The following is a 23228-nucleotide window of genomic DNA, read 5'->3' as shown; positions in this document are numbered from 1 at the left end:
GGCTCTTATCAGTGCTCTCAAAAATTCAATCTGTGACGACAATGTATAAACTAGGATACCCACTTTTTTTTTTTTTTTCTTTTAGTCGATTCACAAGGAGTCTTATAGGAAAGAACAATGACGTAGGGTTACAAAGCCGGAGGCTAACTATCTAAGCTAGTTGGCATTGCTATTGGAGCGATGACACTTAAAATTGAGTTTAGGGGAAGGAATTTTTTAACTATAAATAATTCCAACTTTTGGCTATCGTTTATATTGATGTTATATTTGGATTAACTCGAAATAACACAACCTCCAACTTTGAGGGTCTTATTGTTATAGTAATCTGGGATTAACATTTTTGGGCAATTTTGAGGCCTATGAGTAATTAAACATCACTAATCCAATGCTTCACTAGTAATTGCTGTGAATTTATGATATCTGGATTTGGTTGTTTAATGTTAATCAAAATACTTGGGAGTAGAGGGGAGGGTAAGGAAATTTTCTAAACCTAAGCACCCTCACTTGATAGGATACGATTTTTTTCACTCACTGTTTTCCCTCTTTCTTTTACAGTATTGAACATTCTCTCATTTCTCTGTTATTTTTATCTTACACCCACCTAATATTTTACAAAAATTAAAATATGTATCTACATTGAATTGAACAAAATAAACATAGTACTCTCTCTGTTTCCTAATAAATAATTTCCTTTTTTTTTTAATTAATAGTTAATCAATCAAACTCTATTATTTTATTCACATTCCTAAAATTTGTGCAATAAGCTAATGAAACTTTTATTTGGGAAGGAATGGAATATTCATTTCCCCATTTATTAGCCCAAATGAATGCCCATAAACTCAAAATGATACCAGATAAGTATTGTCAAATCAAGTACAATAGGGCACAATTTTATCAAAATTATGGCAAATGTGTGAAAAAGAAAAAACAAAATATTAACTTAAGAAAAATTAGGAAATTAAAAGCACCTTATTAATGTGTGAATTCTGAAAAGAACAGCTTGATGTTGGTCCCAAGCTTGCGGCATGAAGCTGGACCCATGCGGGGGAAGAAAGCGGACAAAAGAGAGCACTTTAGAGCGACTAATTTATGAATTACTCCGTACGAAGTATGATGATTCACAATTTGATACGGTGAAATGAGTAGGCAGCGGAAAGGCCAGGCGGGGCGGAGGGAATGGATTTGGGTATAAAATTCGAGCATTTCTCGGTCTGTAATAATTAGAATAATGCTTGGTATAAAATTGTAAAGAGTGCTCTGAAATAGGGAGAAACATGAGAGATTGAGAGAGAATTAATGTGTATATCTTTATTTCATTTGATGGGGTATATATATATACAATATAATTAGGGTTTGCTTGGATAACAATAAACCCTCGGTCTAGAATATTCTGGATGATACAAGAAGAATAATGGGCATCCACCCAATATTTCATAACACGGATGTCCATTATTGAAGATTGTGTCTCGTTAAAACCTTAATAGAAAAAACCCTGTGGGATAAAAACCTAATTAAGGAAAAAGAGTACAATATTATTAGGAAAATCAATGTGGGACAAAACCATGGTCAAGGGAAAAAGAGTACAGCGCGTATTTTTTCCCCTGATGAATACATAACTCGAGATCTTTTAGTGTCGCAGCAATGAATCCAATATGGTTGGATATCTTCTCATATGTAGTAAAATATCATTCATTGAACTTCGATCCTCCTAAATTGAATTTGCACCTTCAAGTCTCCAAGTCTTTATGTGAACATGTAAAGTGTCTTCATTTCATCATACATGTGTTTATCTCTAATATCATTAATTTCAAATCTCTATTTAATAGTTGATTTAAAAGTTAAACTTATGCAGTTACGCCTTCTTCTGAAGGTTGTGAATAATATATAGAAACTGATGATCATTATTTAACAAAACATTCTTTAATAATTATATGGCAACATATGATATTATTAAAGATGCTCTTCAATCTCATATGAATTAATAATATAACACGTAATTATATTCATTGATCATGGTTCTCCTGGACCATATAAAACAGTTCACGTATAAGTATCATGTTGATATTCTTTAGCATTTTCATAATTGACATGATAGCTCTCTTGCAAATACAAATAGTAAATCTCACTAATTAACTTTCATATGCTCAAACATCAGGTTGAGATGTCAATGATGTAGTCACATACACTTTTCAAGAGTTTGATATATAATAATTGCAATATTCAAGATATAAACTTTATAGGGCTGGATATTTAAATACATCGTATATAAGTTCTTCGGGAACTCTTCTTGCATGATTCATAACATGCCATTAAATTGTTTTCATCAATAATTTTATCACAATTATAAGCCCATCGGAATATAAATATCTCTTTCTAATTTTCCATTAAAGTTGTATATATGTCTTACTATACTTTGAATGAACATTCACATACACCACAATTATTGTATAGAAACTAATGCATCCAATATGGGATATAAACATATTAAACAAAATATATAATGAGTAATGCATCTAACAACTTCTGACATATGCAATGAATAATCCATTAACCTATGACTCACACATGCATATGAACATACATAGGACTCAAAATAATGCAAGACACTGTACAGTGTGGATTTAAAAATCCATATTTCATTGGACTTCTGGTCCATGATAAACTTCTAATTATTATCATTATGCCAACATTAAAATGAACATATATATTTCAGATCCCTTATTCACTAGTCCATTCTATAATGCATATGCATATTATTTATCGGTTTCATAGTATACCGGTATTATAAAATTCAGCAAGATACAATTTCGCATGCTAATTTACTATGATATCTGAATACATCTCCAATTGGTACCATTATAACCTTTTTTCATATCACAGGCCATCTATTATAATTCTTAGATATCTATATATATACCACTTCTATTTGCAGTATTTCATACATTATGGTATTAATATCAACTGCACTATCTTGCCATATATCACATATATTGGAACCGATCTTACAATCTACACTTCAGGTGTAGTGATTCAAAGAAAAATTGGCAAGATCTATCTTACTGTATACACATAATATCATCATCATTATGAGCGGAATGTATCTCTCTATGCCTCTGGTTGGGTCATAACGGTATATAAATCAAATCATAAATGTGCAACATATCTTGATACAAAAGTTGGCATGTAACTTTACAAAGTATCATTATAGGGATCAACTAATTATAAATTTATAATTTTGCCAACTTACTCCAATTCTTCTCCCCCCTAAGTTGGAAAATATCTCAAATATTGGGGCAATTCTTCACCAACTTAGAATATAATTTCATGTGCAACAAATTCATCTCGCGGGATAATCATATTCAACAATTTTCACGTCTTCTGGAAAATAATGTAATTTCTATCTCTTCTGGAGATCAACCTTAATAGGGAGTCATGATTTGTGTAGTTGTCTATTTTCTTATTCTATTTCGTATGTGCTGACATAAAATAGCCCCAATCAAGAGATTAATTTACTATTAAATCACTTGTATGAAAAGCCACTAATCTTCTAATTCTCCAAATACTTTAATAATGAATTTCTAGTTACTCAAAATCTCTACACATACAAGTTGTTTTAGTGAGCTTTATGGCCACTTATTACTTGTTCACATGCAAAAGCATATAATAATCTCTTAAAATTTCTTCAAAACAAACTATTAAATCATAATCTAAATATAGCCCAATCTCAATGTTGTGTCTTGCCATTCAATTCATTTCATAATATCTAGTATGAGAGAGTGTCAGCACATTATTTCTTTCATATCAAGTGAAAGTTAAAGTTTCATGACGGGTAATTAATTATTAAACCCGGATGGCCTAATTTAATTATCACATCCAACCACTTCTCTAAATTTGAACTCTGGTCAGTTTTTCAACACTAGTGATCACTTTATTAAACTTACTTTATGCATGGCCATGAATATGATGTGATATTTGAACACCAACATGTGTTTCTTTATACCATTGGCAAGACAATCAACTAATATTTTATCCAATAGTTAATCATACTTTGCTGGAGTTTTGACTATGATCTTGATACCTGTTAATCTTGTAGGATATTTCATACTCTTCTGGAGTCTTTTATGTAATCATGATACATATGAATTGTACTAAAAGTGATTTCTTCTAGAAATGTAACAGGATCTATCACTTCCTCAAATTTGTCATTATCAATAGCGGTTCCTTTCTTTTTCGAAGATACTTAATTATCTTTAGAACCTATTGATCTATCACGCTTTAGGCGTGCTATAGGTTCATCAGCAATTGATGTTGTCATTCTAGGATATCAATTTTAAATTGGAGCATTTACAACTAGTATATGATCGATGACATTTATTTATATCCATCTTCAGGATGGTAACATTTCAAAATATTTAATTAACATGTTGTCACTTCTATGAAATAAATCATTAGTATTTAAGTTAATGTATGTACCAAACTGACCATCAATATATTTTATTATTTATGTGCAAGGATTACATAAAATAATGGAATAAATACAATCTCCCCCTAATCCTTGCATGTGGGGCATGAAATGAATCCAACAACCTTTAAATCTCTTCCACCTTTTAAAGCATAAATTCTTTTAGCAATGCATGTATCAAGTATAATAAAATTATTTTTATATACTCTTACTCGTAACTCTTGCCCAATTACATTAATCTCTTATAAGTATGGGCATAATAAATATATTTTTCAAGTTAGTTTCTCATAATGTCATGTCTAATATAATTTCTTAAACTCATAAACATTATTTCTCGGTCAAATAGTTGATATATAATCATGTTTGCAATTTTAATTGAACTTTTCAATGATTATAATAACTAAAACATCATGCAAACATGCTTCTTTCCAATCATACAAATTCTCATTCACTTCTGGGAGTGCGTAAATCTAGTAATTTATAAATCATCAATTTTGACCCATAGTTCGATAAACTATACAAAAACTTTTGTATATTCTTTCTCATGACACTGTGTTTATAAAATCACATTAGTATTGTGAAACTAACAGAATTTCTAAGTCACATATGTATCTTCATATTAGTTTTTGAGGGTTTTTAAACCTTCATAAATTTAAAGAACTTCAAGTTCATATGTACGAGTATTTCATGTTCAACTTATTCATCATTCCGATAATCCAACTTAATGTAGGCATATAATATCATGTATAATTGAATTCAATCACACATCACTCAATAATTTCAATGTTGAAAGTGGTAGTATGTTTCATAATAGGTTCCACTTATAAGGTTACTGACAATATGACCATATATGGTACATACCAAGTTAATGTCAATTATAATGCATGTACATTAGATAGTCCAAAGTACTAAAAGAATAATATTTGAAACTTCAAGTCCCATAAATGGAGAGAGATATGTAATTATAGAGTATTAGATTGCAAGTTACTAGTATGACACTATATGTCTGAATCGATCATTTCGTAAATATCTTATATATCTCATGTAATAGTCATTATTGTCATCACAAACTATTGTTCATCAATCAAATCTTTTCCCATCTAACTAACAAAATAAGAGAATTTTAACATTACAGGTGGAAAAATAAGATAGATTGTGATTAGCATAATTTGAGGTCAACTAGAAAAATAAAGAGTGTTGACATCTAGTTAAACATCATAGGCTTGTGAAAGGGAATCGGAATCATATATATTAGTTGTAATGCATATGCATTATTAAAGTTAGCATAATATAAATATGTAACTGTTGAACCCACAAATCACGATTTAAGCAAGTATATAATATTATTATAGTGACCATGCATAAATTAAGTTGATATTCATATAACATGTATATATAATTCACAAGAGTAATATGAAGTATGTTAGTATTTGATGCAAATTATTATGAAGTATGTTATGCAAATTAATAAGAGATAATTCTCTATAGTCTGTTATTGTTTCTTTACATTTGATGCAGTATATACACAATATCATCAAGTAAAACATTGGGCCGCAGGACAAATAAGGACAACTAGGAAAATCAAACATTATGATTTTCTAAGACAGAACTAGTGTCAATAAGATTTCTTTCAAAAACACTTGGTTCTTTATATTGCATGCTTACTAGTAGACTAGATAGAAAGATCAACTATTACACTTCAAGATCAGCATTAACTAACTCTTAAGGATAAGGATTAAAACACATTAACAAGATAAAGATTATGTCTTGAGTGTTAACATGCAACACAAGTACAAAGTACAGTATATAACAATATAAACATAATAAACCAATAAAAGACAAACTAAACATATAATTAGCTCATAGGTGTATAAGATCATGGAAAGTCATGATAAATTTGATAATTTGATTTAACAAGTATAGTTGAATGCATTAAGTTGCGACTGAACATAAAACACAGTAGAAAAAGTATAATAATTATATACATGATAAAGTAACTTAAAATTAATTCACATAAGTATATATAATTTATATGTAATCTAAAGACTAAAACACCCATCATCCAATAGACCAGTAATACTTATATCATGGTTTATCGTATTAAGGAAAGAAGATCATAAATCAAACAGAATAATCATTAGATTAAAAGGCAATAAATTCAATAACATGCACCAACGCTATACAAAGTTGATCATTCGCCATATAAACAATTACGCAAAACATCAAGTAATCAATAAATAGTAACAATAACATAATGGATGAATAAAAAAAAGTATCATTATAAAGTTTGTATAATTAAAGGGCCTATAAATTAACACGAAACAATTTATTACTACTCGTAAATCATAAAATAAGGCCGGGTCTTTATAAAACTCTTTAGAATATCAATTACGATAATTGCAAAATGAATTTCATATGAAATATGTACCAAAAATTTCCAATTCACTATATTGAACTTTGCACTCAAAAAGTCGAGAACCCCCGAAGAGCGAAATAATTCAAATATGAATTACGACACATTAAAATTATGCTTTTAGCTATCTTTCAACCATTAATAATCTTCTTAAGTTTATCAAATCAACCAAAAAAACAAAAATATTCTGACAGATTATACTTTGCTAATAAATTAATAATTGTGCCATGGTATTATACCAATACAAAAGCAAATTTCAAATTAACACAGAATATTAGGCGAATAACAAACCATTGGGAGGAAAATTGTTCCTTTTTTTCAATCAAATTGGCATATCAAGGTACAATCATGATCTTTAATATAATATTCGAGTAGAGCCGTGGTGCTGATAACGTATTGTGAAATAGGGAGAAACATGAGAGATTGAGAGAGAATTAATGTGTATATCTTTATTCCATATGATGGGGGTATATATACTTACAATATAATTAGGGTTTGCTTGGATAATAATAAACCCTAGATCTAGATATTCTGGATGATACAAGAAGGATAATGGGCATCCACCCAATATTTCATAACAAAGAGATCTAATGATTCGAATAAAGCATTTTTCTTTTGCTGGTATTATTGAAAAAGTATATTGGTATAGTATTACCACTTAAGCACAAATTAATACCAACAAATCATTATTAGAGTCATACTGATAATCAACCCTTAGTCCCTTACAACATTAGGAGGAAGTATAGCCCACTACTTGGTATGGGCGGCCCTTGCTCAATACCCCAATATAATATTAATTTTTTTCAAAAAAAATAAATGGAAATGAAATAATAGAAGGTAAATGAAATAAGGGTAGGGTAAAAAAAGAGGAGAGAGAAATTTCCCCCTTGTTTTATCAAATACGCGCGAAAATTCTCCCGGCGCCGAAGAGAGAAATTTCCTCCCTTAAAATCTACAAAATTCTACAGAAAATTCCGGTAAAATTCAACGCTCCCGCTAGAGAAGGCTGTTTTTTGAAATGGAGGATAAGATAAAGTAATCGAGCTGGTGATATTGTTGTTGGAAAAATTAAGGTTTAGTAAAATAATGAATCTGTTGTTTTGGTGTGTGCTATCGGAAGAATTGTCAATGGAAGTCGGTGTAGATCCTTGTGTAAACTGTGAACTTTCTCAACTTTCTTATTCATCTTTTTATTGTTGTTGTTTCTTTTCTTCTTCTTTATCTTCCCCAAACACCTTTGAGAAGAACCACTTCTTGCATTCTCGATCTTGGGAGGGCCAATCACACCCTTCTCAAGAGAGTCTTCAAACAAGGATGAGATTCCTACCAAATGATCCTCATTCATCATAAATACTTTGGCCACCTCCTTTGATTTCTTGAAATGGGACTTAGGACTCCCTTTCAATCCCATCTCTCTTTTCTCAAGATCTTCCTCTTGTGGGGAACCTACCAAATCCACTCTACAAATCTTCTCCACCATGGGATTCTTAAATACCTTGGAAAATTCAAACACTATCTTTTCATCGGCAACTTCACAAGTGATAGTGTTGTTCTTGCAATTGATCACCAATCCCAAGGTCTTAAGAGCTTCTCGACCCAAGATCAAAGGTGTATTGTCATCTTCCTCTATGTCCATGACAACAAAATCACAAGGAACATAGATATGTCCCACTTGAATGGGAACATCCTCAAGCTCTCCGCATGGCAACTTTATCGATCGGTCGGCAAGTTGAATTGTTTTCCTTGCAGGGATCATTTCAATGTTGAGTTGTTGAGGAATGGACAATGGAATCAAACTAACACTAGCTCCAAGATCGGCCAAGGCACCCTTTGCTTCCAAATTCCCAATCTTAACCGGCAAAGTAAAGCTCCTTGGATCTTGTTGCTTCTTGGGCATCTCATGTTACACTAGAGCACTAACTTGAAAAGGAAGAGTGAAGAGATCTTCATCGGTCTTCTTTTTGTTGAAAAGAATTTCCTTGAGAAACTTTGCATAGGAAGGCGTTTGTGTGATTGCCTCAAGGAAGGGAATATTGATATGTAGACCCTTCATCACCCTTAGAAACTTAACAAACTTCTCCTCCAACTTCCTTTCCGCTAACCTACTGGGAGAGGGGACCAGTCCATTAAGATTCCTCGCATCACTAGGGTGTGACGGTGTCTTCTTCTCGTTAAGATTTTTTTTCTCAATGCCCTTTCCTATCTCAACAACTCCATCCTTAACCACCTCATCCTCACTTCTCTTCTCGTCACTAATCTTCTTCTTTGGATCATCATAGGTGGTTTCTGACCTAAAGGTTATAGCTTTGCAAGACTTGGTTTTGTAGGTATGTGAAGGGTTAGGGTTCGGTTGACCGGGAAGTGTAGATGGTGAATTGAAGGAAGACCTTTCGGCCAATTGAGCCAATTGTGAGTCCACCATTTTATTATGGGCTTTGACTTCTTGTATTTTTTGGTTTTGGGTTTGGATTAGTTGGCCAAAAGCTTGGAGTTGTTGGCTCATGGTTTGAAGGAGTTGGGTTTGGGCTTGGTCCATTTGTTATGGGGTTGATTTGGTTGGTTCCATTGTTGGGGTTGAGGTGCAAAACCGGGGGGGGGGGGTGTGGTTGCCTCCAAGCAACTCTAACTTCGTTGCTCACAAAACCATCTTGCCTTGAGTTTAAGGCGGCAACATGCTCAGGGTTCAAACCTCCACAATAAGATGTATCATGGTTTGTACCACCACAATTTTGACAAGAGAAAGCATTGACTTGTGAGGGGCTTGAGCCAACAATTCCACTAGAACCCAACTTGGATACACCTTTACTCAAAAGCTCCACTTGATGTTGAAGTCAATTAAGCTTCCCCAACTCATCCTTTCTCCCCTTCTCAAGAGTAGTCCTTCTTCTACTTCCCCATGAATAGTTCTTGGTCACCTCCTCAATTGTTGCTTCAACTTGGTTTTGGGGAATCTTGATTAATTGACCACCCGCCCCCACATCCAAGTTTGCTCTAGATATAGGTTCCAACCCATCATAAAAGAAACGCATAAACAAGCTTTGATTGTATTCATGGTGAGGACATGCTTGAACCAATTCTTTGAACCTTTCCCATGCTTCACTAAGGGTCTCATCCGCTTCTTGTCCAAATGATGCAATCTTCCTTCTCATTTTGGCGGTCTTTTCCTCAGAAATGAACCTCTTCAAGAATGCCTTGACTATCTCTCTCCATGTTGTGAGAGGCTTGACTTGCTTGAGCCACTTCTTTGTTGTACCCGAAAGAGATTGTCGAAATAAGTGCATTCGGATGTACTCTTGAGAAACTTGATTAGTTTGAATCATGGCACAAAGCTCAAGGAATCTATCAAGGTGCTCAATAGGATCTTCACTTGGAGAACCCAAAAACTGTTCCGCTTGTACCATCCTTGTATATTGGGGATGAATGGTAAAATTGGTTTCCGTGACGGGTAGCAAAATCCCTCCCGTGAGCTCATAATCTTCCCGGATTTCCAAACTCACGAAAAAAAACATCATCTTCTTGTGCCGCCATTGCCTCACTTTGAGAACTTGAAGACCAAGAATCACTCTCATTATCAACAATACCACCACGACCCCGGAATTCTTCTTGATAAAGCCTACGGACTTGTCTCAAAGTACGGTCGATCTCGTGGTCAATGTAATGTGTGGGTAGTCCTTGAGACCTCCTTACCATCCACCAAAGCTAAGCAAACAATTAGCAATGACTAGCAAGAGAGTAAATGAACAAAAGCAAAAGCAACAAATCCAAAAATATCACAATAAAAGTGCAAAACTAGTCGTTTCCCCGGCAACGGCGCCAAAAATTTGATCGCCGGATAATAGGTCATGTCTACTATCCTAAATCAAATCAAAAATTTATATTCCTAACCAAACTCTATCAAGTTCACACTAAATAGTGGAGCGCAAGGGTCGAACCACAAGAAAACGAGGCATTGCACAATCAAAGTGGAATAAAGAATCTATTGCAAGTAACAAGGGGTATTTTGATTGTTTTTGTGAATTTATATGATCAAATTAAGTACTAAAAAGATTAAAGCAAGCAAATCAAGAAAGTTCAAACTAGAAACACTAAAATAAGGATGTAAAACAAGATTTGAGAGAAATATGATCAAAACACTAGGAAGAGGGGGTTCCAATCATGATCAACTAAGACAAAAATGATAATCAACATGGATTCATGCCAAGGAATACAAATTCTACTCAAATAATTCATTCCCATGCAATTACTCAAGCAAATCGATGAAATAGATCAAACCTAAACTAGATCATTCCCATGCATCTAATTTGGAACTCAAACATTGGAATTAAAGGTGCACATCAATAACTCCAAGCAATTTAAGCACAAAATCATCAACTCAAGGCTAAATCCAATCAATCATCAATATAATCCCAATCAATCGTGATCTTCACCCCCTTCTCTAGCTAGAAATCTAAGCTAGAGAAAAGAAAATAACCATCACAACTACACTAAGCATGGATTCAATATTAACAAAGCTAAACATAATTCAAATTCAAAGGAAAAAGCAATCAAACAAGTAAAATCAAGGAAATAGATGGAAATCAACACTATCAAAAGCAATTAAACCAAAAAAAAGGTAAGAGTAAAGAGATTACTACTATGAAGCTTGATTGATGAAGAAAGCATGAAATTCTTTTATTGAATTGAAGAAATCTTGATTATAATGATGAAACTAGAAGATTAAGCAACTTTCTCTCTCTAAAATACTAGAGTTTCTCTCATTACAAAGTTCTAATTATATTTTGAAAAAATAGCCTCCATCATAAATTCAAGAGAAAGTCTATTTATAATGCATCAAAATTTCAGAAATAACGAAATAAGGAGAGCCTTCTCGAGCAAGGTCGCGCCCTCTCCAGGATGGGTACGGAACTGCAAAACCTAGGAGTCCGCGCCCGCATCATGAAGTGTCGCACCCGCGGTGGTTGGTGGAGAGGCCTCTCTCAGCTGGGGAGAGGTCGTGGCTTAGGAGTAGGGGAAATCAGGGCCTCGAAATGCCGTGCCCGCGTCATGAAGTGTCGCGCCCGTGGGTGACTGGGGAGAGCCCTCTCCAAGGGCTTGGCCAGCTTTCTACTGTTTCAAAGGTTGAGCTCCAATTCTGCTTGTCCGCGCCCGCGGCTCCCTGCAGAGCTACGCGCCCTCTCTCTTAAGCATCTCCTCCTCTTCCTTAGCCAAATTTCCTCCTTTAACTCCATCCAAGAGTGCCAAAGACCTTCAAAATCAACACAGAAAAGATATAAAACAAAAGAAAAGATAAAAGAAGAGGAAAATCACGAGAATGAACAAAAATAACCAAAACAAGGGTAAAAACGACTAGAGAAGGCACAAACAAGTGACAAATAGGGGAAAATCATTAAATAGTGGCATAAATGCCACTCATCAATGCTTGGCTTCTTACTAGCAGGAGGCACTAGGAGCTTGTTGTTATCAATTAAGTCTTGGATGGCTTCGTTGAATTTCCAACAGGTCTCAGTAGAGTGGGGCCCCTACCTTGGTGATATTTGCAATGTGCATTCGGATTCCAGCTAGTTGTTCTCTTTTTAGGGGCAGGATCTTGAATAGGTCCAATAGGAGTGATGAGTCCTTTTGCATGAAGACGGTCAAAAGCAGTATTATAGCACATCCCAACAGGAGTGAAGTCTCTCCTAAACTGTTTCTTTTGCCCTTGATTATTCATGGCGAGGACATCATTTAAGTTAAAGGTGCTAACATTGTTACTAGAATGGGTGGCTTTGGAAGAAGAAGGATTGTCGTTCTTCTTTTCTTTCAAGTCATTGTTGTTGCTATTGTTAGCAGCTTTCGGTTTTGCAAGATCATCTTCAATTTCAATGCCTATGTTATAGACAGCTATGAAAGTGTTTAAGTTGCATTGATATTTGAAATGCTTTTGATACTTGTCTTGGAGGTTCTTAAAGAACATCCTTACAGATTCTTTTTCGCTTGGAACTTCGATCATTTTAGAGGAAGTTTCTTTTCATTTATTATAGAAAGCAGTAAATCCTTCATTTTCTTTCTGTTTAAGTATTTCAAGTTCCCTATGATCAGTTTCTACTTGGATATTACATTTATATCTATCAATAAAAGCATGTGTAATAGATTTCCAAGTAGCGAGCTTCTCTTTGTCTGTAGAGAAGAACCATTGCTGACATACTATTTCAAGAGAAAGCGGGAAAAGTGAATGGAAAACTCTCCCATCAATTCCCTTGATGTCCATGATTGTTTCAAAAGCTCTTAAGTGAAAGTAAGGATTGTCAGTTAGCTTGAACTTAGGGATGTCATTGGCAGAGAACTTTTGCGGAAGAAGTTCCTTATCCACTGAGACTCCTTTGGAGCTAATCCCATGGTACTTGTAGTCATTAGACATTTAATTTGACTCAAGCTTTCTTCTATGTATTTGATGGTCTCGACTGGTAATTGCTTGCTAGGGTCGTTAACTTGACTAGTGAGCCCTTTAAGCATCTCGGCAAGTCCATTGACGGTTTGTTTAAGTTGGTCGACTTCTTCTTGACTGACCATTATTCTAAACTTTCTTCTTTGTCGAATCGGTCTATCAAAGAGTAGTACTTGAACGAAGGTGTTGTCCTTGATCAAACACCCTTCTCTCCTCGACCAAACGCTGTGAAATTAAACCATTGACTCTTTAATGACTTGACTCGAATTGACTTTTATTTTTATTGGTTTGAAAAAAAGCAAAAAATGGGCAAAAAATGGGTGCATATTTTGAAAATCAAATGTGGGGATCAAGTTTCAAGCAACATGGTTTATGTTGGGAGGATAATATCCGACTTACCCCCCTTAAAAAAATGAAGGAAAAGCGCACACAAGACTCTAGACATGGTCGTAACATAGACAGAGTGTGTGCATTGGTTAGTGAGTGGAAGTGACAGGCTCAAGACTCGTGTAATGACCATGGGACTATGTGATTAGACTCAATCAAAAACCAAACTAAGACCTTGGTTATTTAAATTAATTAACCAAAATAAGTTTAGACTCGACGTAGAGACTTAGAAAGGAAAACCGAACCATCGCAAAACGATGGAACCATCGCATCTCGTTGGTTCTATCGCAGCGCGATAGAAATATCTATCACGTCGCGATAGACGCGATAGAACTAACGTTCTGCATTACAAGTCAAACTTTTGCGCCAGAACTGGAATGTTAGTTTTACTTGTTTTCGGTAATTCTTTCAAAAGGGAAGCCAATAGTCTAGGTAGGTCGAGTATGTTTAGACTTTACTAATCCAACTTAATTAATTAATTAATTGAGCAAAGTCCGTCTTTAGTCATTAGTTAGTTTGTTAAGACTTTAATTACAAACACAAGTCAATCACAAAAGGTTAGTTTAATCACAAGTAAGCTATGCACAAGTAAGAGATGCACAAGTAGTCACAACGTGATGCAATGAATTTACAACCTACCGATGCCTCTAGTTCTCAAAAGTTCAAGGATTATGGTAGTCAAAGAGAGTCCATGGTTATGAGTCCGAATGCATCGCACGGAAGACTTAGCTTTGGAAGGGTTGGCACGTATGGATGGGACCCCGCAAGTTAGACTTGCTTCCATGGTTTAGTGAATTCACAAACTCGGATGTACCTGTCGTTGCACGCAGCGTTCGATTGGGTAGATGGAGTGTGAATTCCCAGGGGCTAAAACCATATGTAGAACACATATGGGTTCAGAAAAGAAGGAAAAACTCAATCATGAAGTAGAATCGCCGAAACAGTACTAGAATCGGTCAAAACAAGAAGGCAGATTTCTGGCTCGATGTTGGAAGAGCTCGACGCGAGAAAACAAGGTCCATCACACAGCGATGACTCCATCGCATGGCGATGGACACCGTCGTCTCGCGACAGTTCCTACACTTCGAAGCAGTTTTCTGTGCTCTCAAAATTTTCCGATTTTTCAATTCGTAGTATTTTTTCGATTCTAGTTATGAAAGATATTTCAATTCCCAATTTTCCTACGTGTAAAATTCCTATGTTTTTGACACATTTCGGATGGTCTTTCCAATGCGGACCTTTTTATGCTTATGCCACAATGTTAATCAAAATTACGCATAATGAATATCTAGAATATTTCAAGTCTCGTCCACTCATTCTAAAGTTAATTGCCAAAATAAATTTTAGGAATCAAAATTAGAAATCCTCCCCAGTGGAGTCGCCAAAAAACTGTTGGGAATATTTCAAACATCAACTTTAAGCCCCACGGTGATCATGCATTTAAGCATGGTGGCGTCCAAAGGGAAAAAAGCTAGAGCAAAAGAGTCGCCAATAAGTTTTAGAAACTTGTAAACCGTTCACGGGTGTGAAGGTTATACCCCATTCACGATCATGGAGATTGCTAACTCCATAGTGATCCGCAACCATGACTGGATATTCGGGGAAGATACAACACACCCTTATAATACATGTCTCAACATCTCCTTAGTCCTTATTGGATCAAACATGTATCTTAATCATAACTTTAAAATTGAATTTAATATATTTTTCAAAACCTTTCAATTTTGTATACCAAAAAACAAAATTATCACATTAACACAAAATGATAGTTATTAGTAGCCATTAAAAAAACGGCTTAGTTAGTTAAAGTTCCTTGCTATTTCCCGGGGATCATAAGGTCGATTCCCATCACATATCCTTGTGGCTCTCTAAACAAAAAATAATAATTTAATAATAAAAGTGTAATAAAAAATTCTACTTTTAATGATTTTTTTTTTTTGACATTAAGAAGAATATTATCATTAATAAATAGCAATACGCCATCTACAATAACAATAAAGATTTGTAAACCACGGATCTAGAGAAAATAACATAACTTTTACAATCAAAATTATAACTATTTTGCATATCGGGCATAGCTCAAACTCCACCGCTTTAAACTTAATGCGAGCAGTGATTTTCGATATCTGCGCTGATGTTTTGATCGTAGAGTTGATGACACCCTAAACCCATATGAATCCAAATCACCTTCTCAATTATTATTAAAACCCTAAAAATAAAATTCTCAACCATAGATGAGAACCAAAATCCCAGAAAATTGGAAAAAACCCAAAATAATTGGGACAGACTCTCACAAAGGGAGAAAACGAACAAAACAAAGCAAAACAAATCAAATAATAAATAACAAATAAGCGAAATAATTTTTTAAAAAAGGTCAAAAATAGTCTAATTTTTGAAGAAAATTAGACTATTTTCGGCCTAAACAGCCAAGAAAATTTAAACCCTAAAGAGAGAGGAGAGAGAAGAGGGAGGCGTAATTTGACAACTAACATTTACATTTACATTAAAAAAAAAAGGCTCGGTTAGTTAAAACGCTATGTACTTTTATTTTAGTATTTTAGTCAATTTACAAACTATCAGTTATGAATTGTTAAAAACTAAGCGTAAGGAAATTAAAATTTTAGTCAAACAATATGAGATCTTTTTCTCATTATACCTTATATAAAAAGAAAACAATATTTTTTTTTTGAAGAAAAAAGAAAACAATATTATATACAAATTAAATCATTTATATAGATCAGATCCAATAAAATGATCATATAAATTCTTTTTAAAAAAAAAATAAAAATAACAGTAATGCAATCAATTATTTTCATAACGTTAAAGATTCCTTTCATCATATAATTTTGTTAAAAATATGATTCATTTAACAAAGATTATATAGTATTCTGTAAAATTAAGTACTTTACTAAATTATGAATTTTTTTGAAAATTTTTTCACTTTATGATTTTTTTGTTAAAAAAATTATAATTATTTGACAAAGATTTTATACATTTTTATAGTAAACAAAGTAGTACTATGTAGTACCCGTGTGATGTCCCAGATGTTAACTCTGTACATCTATGTTAATAATTATCGGTATTATAAAAATTTAATAGCCAAGCTTAGTAATTTAAATTACAAATATTTATTCAATTGAATGATACAAATATAAAGAATAATGTTGTTTACAAAAATCTTACTCCGTATTATATTACGAACATCGCCTTCAGAAAGTATAGGAGAGAATGTATGTACCAACGATTTCTTCACATGCGTCGAAATTTTAGAACCCTACAAATAAAAATTAATCAACTGAATTAAACTTATTTAATATAATATTAAAATAAAATATCCACTTTTATTCAAAAAAAAATAGTAATTAAAATGTCCACTTTGGGATAATAATAATAATAATAATAATAATAATAATAATAATAATAATAATAATAATAATAATAAAGAAATCATTTACCTTTTCGTCCATGAGGACTATATCAATGGTATTTATTTCGGATGAATTGATAGAACTTCGAGATTTCCATAAACGAATTATTCACACCTTAACCTTCCAGTTATCCTTCATGGGTTTTATTTCTTCAATGAGATTAATATTGAAATCCATCTCCTACGATTGAATTAAAAAAAAATAAAAATAAAAATAAAAAAGTTTGTCTTAACATATTCAGATTAGTAATTATTGGAACATATGCAAAGAAAAAAGAAAAGTTTAACGCGAGGGATTGTGTTGGCTTGCTAAATAATAATTCATAAATTTGAAGCCCCTGACGAAGAAGTTGCACCTTCATCACTAACCTCCCCAAAATCACCCTGTAAGTTGATCTCATCGAGTACTCCCTCTTTTTCTCTAAGTCCGATCCCAACTCTTGGTGAAATAACGTAACACACCTAGATTGCTTGTTTGGGATCCACGGACACGACCAGACAGGGATGCTCAAACCATCACCCACCTTCCACCTCATTCCTCTCTTAATTACCCATTTTGCACCTACTTGAATATACTATCGACTGAATATTGTAATTCTGGCTAGTATAATACAGTAGTAATATTTTTAGCATTATATTAGATTAATTTCATTAGTGTAATAACTTTGATTGGATAAGCTTGAATAGAAAACCAACCAACCAAATGGCAGCAGAAAAAATAGGTAGGTAATAAAAAAAATAAAAAATAAAAAGAAGCAAAATACTAGGTATAATTAAAATCATTAGTGTAACAACTTTAATTAGATAAATTTGAATAGCAAACTAACCAACCAAATGGCAGCAAACAAAGGCCAAATTTTGTATGTGGCTGGCCATAACGTGTGGCCAACCACAAATTTTTTTTTAAAATTTTTTTTTCCCACTTCTCACTCATATTCCTCTTCTCATGCTTTTCTATCTCTTACCTTCCATGAGGATGATTTCTCTCTCCTACCTTCCATGAGAATGATTGGTACAACATACAAACAAATTCATGCAAGAAATGTACATAAAGAGCAAGTAATTTGAAAACCCCCAAATTGATTTTTGGGGTTTTTACGTGCGATCTTTGGAAAAATTCTCAAGCAATTCCGCAACAAAAGCATAAAAGGGGGTAATTAGGTTTCTGGGTTGATTTGGTGGAGTTGGGATTGTTCGTAGTCGTCGTCTTCTTCGGCGCCATTGGAGTAGCTTCGAAGGAGATTTATTAAAGAAGAAGATGAAGAAAAGGGGTTACTTATAATATGGGTTAACTGTTGAGGGGTTATTGATAGTATTGGTTACTTAAAATTAGGGGAAATTTATAATATGGGTTACTTGAAATTAGGGGTTACTTATAATATGGGTTACTTGTTTTTGTCTTATGTTCTGGATATTAGGGTTTACTTGAAATTAGGGGTTACTTATTTTTATCTTATGTTCTGGATATTAAGGGTTACTTGAAATTAGGGGTTACTTATAATATGGGTTACTTGAAATTAGGGGTTACTACTTGAAATATGGATTACTTGAAATTAGGGGTCACTTGAAATTGGGGATTACTTGAAATTGAGGGTTATTTGGGGTTACTTGAAATTGCGCGTGAGTGTTAGACTCCATTATGCACGTTAGACTCCGCTATTTTTTCTGAGTTGGCAGCAAGCCACACGGTGTGGCCTGCTGCACCAAAAAGGTACCGCAAAAAACTTAGGGGCGAAATTATAATGTTTTTGGAGGGGAAAAAAAAAGTATCACTTTAATATTATAGTATAGATAGACATAGATGTGTAGTTTTAAAAGATCAACTTTTTTATTTAAGAAATTTTAAGGAACAACTTATAATTATATTGTTAATATTTACGGAGTAATTACAAATATTGATGGTTAAAACACATTTTTAAAAACTGCCTAAAGTAAAATAAAAATAAATAAATAAATAAATAAACATACGACCATAAACTGTATTATAAAACGAAAGAAATATCAATTAACAAGCTTGCCAGAAAAATTAGAATTTTTTTTTTTTTTTTTTTGACGGGAAAAATAGGAAGTTTCTCACGGGTGGAGAAGTAATTACTCCGTAACTCGTACCATATTCTATAAGTGTGTTGTCAAACAAAATGATTTCAACGCCAAAAGAAAATTTGCTATTTAGTTCCACCAGAATTTCAACTTCTGGCGAAAGCGGCATATTATTATTAAAAGCATTGATCTCCAACCTCACTGATTACGTGCCTACGAAGGACCATTATTTGCTTCACATACAAGTCTTAACTAATTGTTCATTTTAATTTTTTATAAAGTAACACTATAAATATGTATATGAACAAATATTCATAGCACCGCCACTTCCCCTCCAAATTAACTTGCATTTTGCTCAAATTTAATGTTATACCAATCTAAATAACAATACTTCTCATAATATTTCCCATAAGCAGCTTCGTCCTTCAAACCAAAGCCGGCCTAAAAGAGCATCTGGCCTGCTCAACAAATCCTTAATAGCACGAAAATAAGTAGCAACTCAACGACAACATTTGTCTTTACAATTACGTTTTCATAGTACGAACAACAAACATACCATTTTCGTAATACAAACGACAAATATATATCGGCCTAGTAAATCTTACTCCTGTGTGTGTGTATTTTTTTTTTTAACAAAGACATGTCTAATTTGATGCATGCAAACATGGCCTGCATTGAGTTTTTATTGAAGGTACCTGAAAACCTCAGCAAACCCAGCAAAAGGTGGCGGCGTGCTGTTGCTACCATCTACTATTCAAGAGCCCTCCTCTCTACATCCCCCAAAAGAAACGTGGATATAATGAGCCCAGTAAGTTATCGCACCCTTCTTCTTACACTATCTTAAGCCTTGAACCGCAACATTTCACGAATGTAGATCAAAAATCCCTTAGTAATCTTACCAAACAGAAAAACTTCCAACAACTTCAAGAGTCTGGTGGGGTAGACTCTATAGCTTCTGCTCTCAAAACAAATCTTAATGACGGTATTCATGGTGATGAGAAAGACCTTGTAAACCGCCATGAAGCCTTTGGCACAAACACGTACAAAAAACCACCTTCTCAAGGGTTCCTTCACTTTGTATGGGAAGCCTTTAAAGACTTTACCATCCTTATTCTTCTGTTCTGTGCTGCTCTTTCTCTTGGTTTCGGCATCAAGCAGAATGGACCGAAAGACGGATGGTATGATGGAGGAAGCATATTTGTGGCCGTTTTTCTTGTCATCATAGTCTCTTCTCTGAGTAATTTTAGACAGAGTAAACAGTTTGAGAAACTATCCAAACAAAGCAACAACATCAAGATAGATGTAATAAGGGGTGGGCGACGACAAGAAGTCTCAATATATGAGATTGTTGTTGGAGACATTGTCTGTTTGAACACTGGAGATCAAGTACCGGCGGATGGCTTGTTCGTTGATGGCCATTCGTTACAAATTGATGAGTCTAGCATGACGGGGGAGAGTGATCATGTGGGTGTTGACAGAGCTCAAAACCCGTACTTGGTATCAGGGACGAAGGTTGCCGATGGTTATGGTAAGATGCTCGTCACCTCAGTAGGGATGAATACAGTCTGGGGAGAGCTGATGAGTTCTGCAAGCCGCAACACATGAACAAACACCATTACAAGTTCGGCTTAACAAGCTAACTTCTTCAATAGGTAAGCTTGGTTTGGCAGTGGCTTTCCTTGTACTTGTGGTGTTATTGGTTCGATACTTCACAGGACATACCAGAGATGAGAGTGGCAGAAGAGAATTCAATGGAAGCAATAAGAATGTGAACGATGTGCTCAATGCTGTCGTCAGAATTGTTGCAGCTGCTGTTACGATTGTTGTGGTTGCAATACCTGAGGGACTGCCATTGGCCGTCACCCTCACACTCGCTTATTCAATGAAGAGAATGATGGCTGATCAGGCTATGGTTCGTAAACTCTCAGCATGTGAGACAATGGGGTCAGCCACCACCATTTGCACGGACAAGACAGGCACTCTAACCCAGAATCAGATGAAGGTCACAAAAGTCTGGTTGGGCCAGAATCTTCTTGAACAAGGCACAACCTCTGAGATTGATGCTGATCTTCTTGCATTCGTCCAGCAAGGAGTTGGGCTCAATACTACAGGAAGTGTCTACAGGGGTTCTTCTTCTAGTTCAGATTACGAGTTCTCAGGCAGCCCAACAGAGAAGGCTCTACTCTCTTGGGTCGTGTTGGAGCTCAACACGGACATGCAGAAGCTGAACCAGGGTTGTACGATCCTTCATGTAGAAGCCTTCAATTCACAGAAGAAAAGAAGTGGGGTTCTAATAAAAGATAAAGAAAACAATAAAGTTTATGTACACTGGAAAGGTGCAGCTGAAATGATACTAGATAAATGCTCCTCTTACTATGATGCATCAGGAAATTTGAAGCCTATGAATGATAAGGCAAAGGAAACTTTCGAGCAGATAATTCAAAGCATGGCAGCTAGCAGCCTCAGATGCATTGCCTTTGCTCACAAAGAAGTAGTACATAAGGAAAATGAAGTAATGGATCAAGAAAAGCTCACTGATGATGGTCTGACGTTGCTCGGAATGGTTGGTCTAAAGGACCCGTGTAGACCTGGGGTAAAGAAAGCTGTTCAAGATTGTCAAAATGCCGGAGTAAACATTAAGATGATAACAGGGGATAATGTTTTCACTGCACGAGCAATAGCTGTTGAGTGTGGGATATTGCAGCCTGGTGACGACATTAACAGTGCTGTTGTTGAAGGTCCAGAATTTCGGAGCTACACAGATAAAGAAAGAAGCGAGAAAGTTGACAAGATACGCGTCATGGGTAGATCCTCTCCTTTTGATAAGCTACTTATGGTGCAATGTCTCAAACAAAAGGGCTATGTGGTTGCAGTAACAGGAGACGGCACAAATGATGCACCAGCATTAAAAGAGGCAGACATAGGGCTCTCTATGGGGATACAAGGGACTGAAGTTGCCAAAGAGAGCTCAGATATTGTCATCTTGGACGATAATTTTGCTTCAGTAGCAACAGTTTTAAATTGGGGTAGATGTGTCTACAACAACATTCAAAAGTTCATCCAATTCCAGCTTACTGTAAATGTTGCGGCTCTGACGATCAACTTTGTAGCAGCAGTTTCAGCGGGTGAGGTTCCTCTAACCGCGGTTCAACTCTTATGGGTCAATTTGATTATGGACACCTTAGTTGCCTTAGCTCTTGCAACTGAGAAGCCGGCAACAGAATTGATGGAAAAAGCACCAGTTGGAAGAACGGAGCCACTCATCACCAATGTGATGTGGAGAAACCTGATGTCTCAAGCCCTATACCAGATAGCAGTCCTTTTGACCTTACAGTTTAAGGGAGAATCAATCTTTGGCATAGGAAGCAAGGTGAAGGATACGCTGCTATTCAATACCTTTGTGCTGTGCCAGGTTTTTAATGAATTTAATGCAAGAAAGCTCGAGAAGAAGAACATCTTTGAAGGAATACACAAGAACAGGTTGTTCCTAGCCATCATTGCCATAACCATTATCCTCCAGGTGGTGATGGTTGAATTCCTAAAGAAATTCGCCAATACAGAAAGATTAAATTGGGGACAGTGGGGTGTTTGTATCGGAATTGCAGCAGTATCATGGCCTCTAGGGTGGCTCGTCAAGTTCATACCTGTCACAGACAAACCATTTTTTAGCTACATCAAATGGCAGAACGCATGCTTCTGGAATAAAAACTAGTTAGGATTATTCACAGAACAGTTAGGATAGCCGAAATTTATTCATTGCTTGATTGTTTGTAATACTTTACTATTATGTAAGTTAACAGCGATTTATTTTGTTCAAATTTATTGATGTGAGCTGCAGTCAATTTTTTATTATATAAAAAAATATACTTGTATATAATCATCATCGATTGCTTAAGAGTCAAGATTAAATCAATACTTCGTTCTCATTATCTAGTTTTCTGATGGCAAAATATGATACAGAGAAACACATAAACAAGCAAACAGCACTCCCTGATCTCCATCCTAGTCCTATTTCACATGAAAAAGGTAATATGATCACATTGAAGTAACTAAAATGATGCTTATTATGTACACC

General features: G+C 34.7%; 1 pseudogene; it reads left to right on the top strand.

Moving 5' to 3' along the window:
• The first annotated feature begins 19485 nt into the window (after positions 1-19485).
• LOC110683078 lies at positions 19486-22949 on the top strand (annotated as a pseudogene).
• Positions 22950-23228: the final 279 nt, after the last annotated feature.

Source organism: Chenopodium quinoa, unplaced genomic scaffold (genome assembly GCF_001683475.1).
Source record: "Chenopodium quinoa cultivar QQ74 unplaced genomic scaffold, ASM168347v1, whole genome shotgun sequence".
Classification (NCBI taxonomy): Eukaryota; Viridiplantae; Streptophyta; class Magnoliopsida; order Caryophyllales; family Amaranthaceae; genus Chenopodium; species Chenopodium quinoa.
This window is presented reverse-complemented; position numbering and strand designations above follow the sequence as displayed.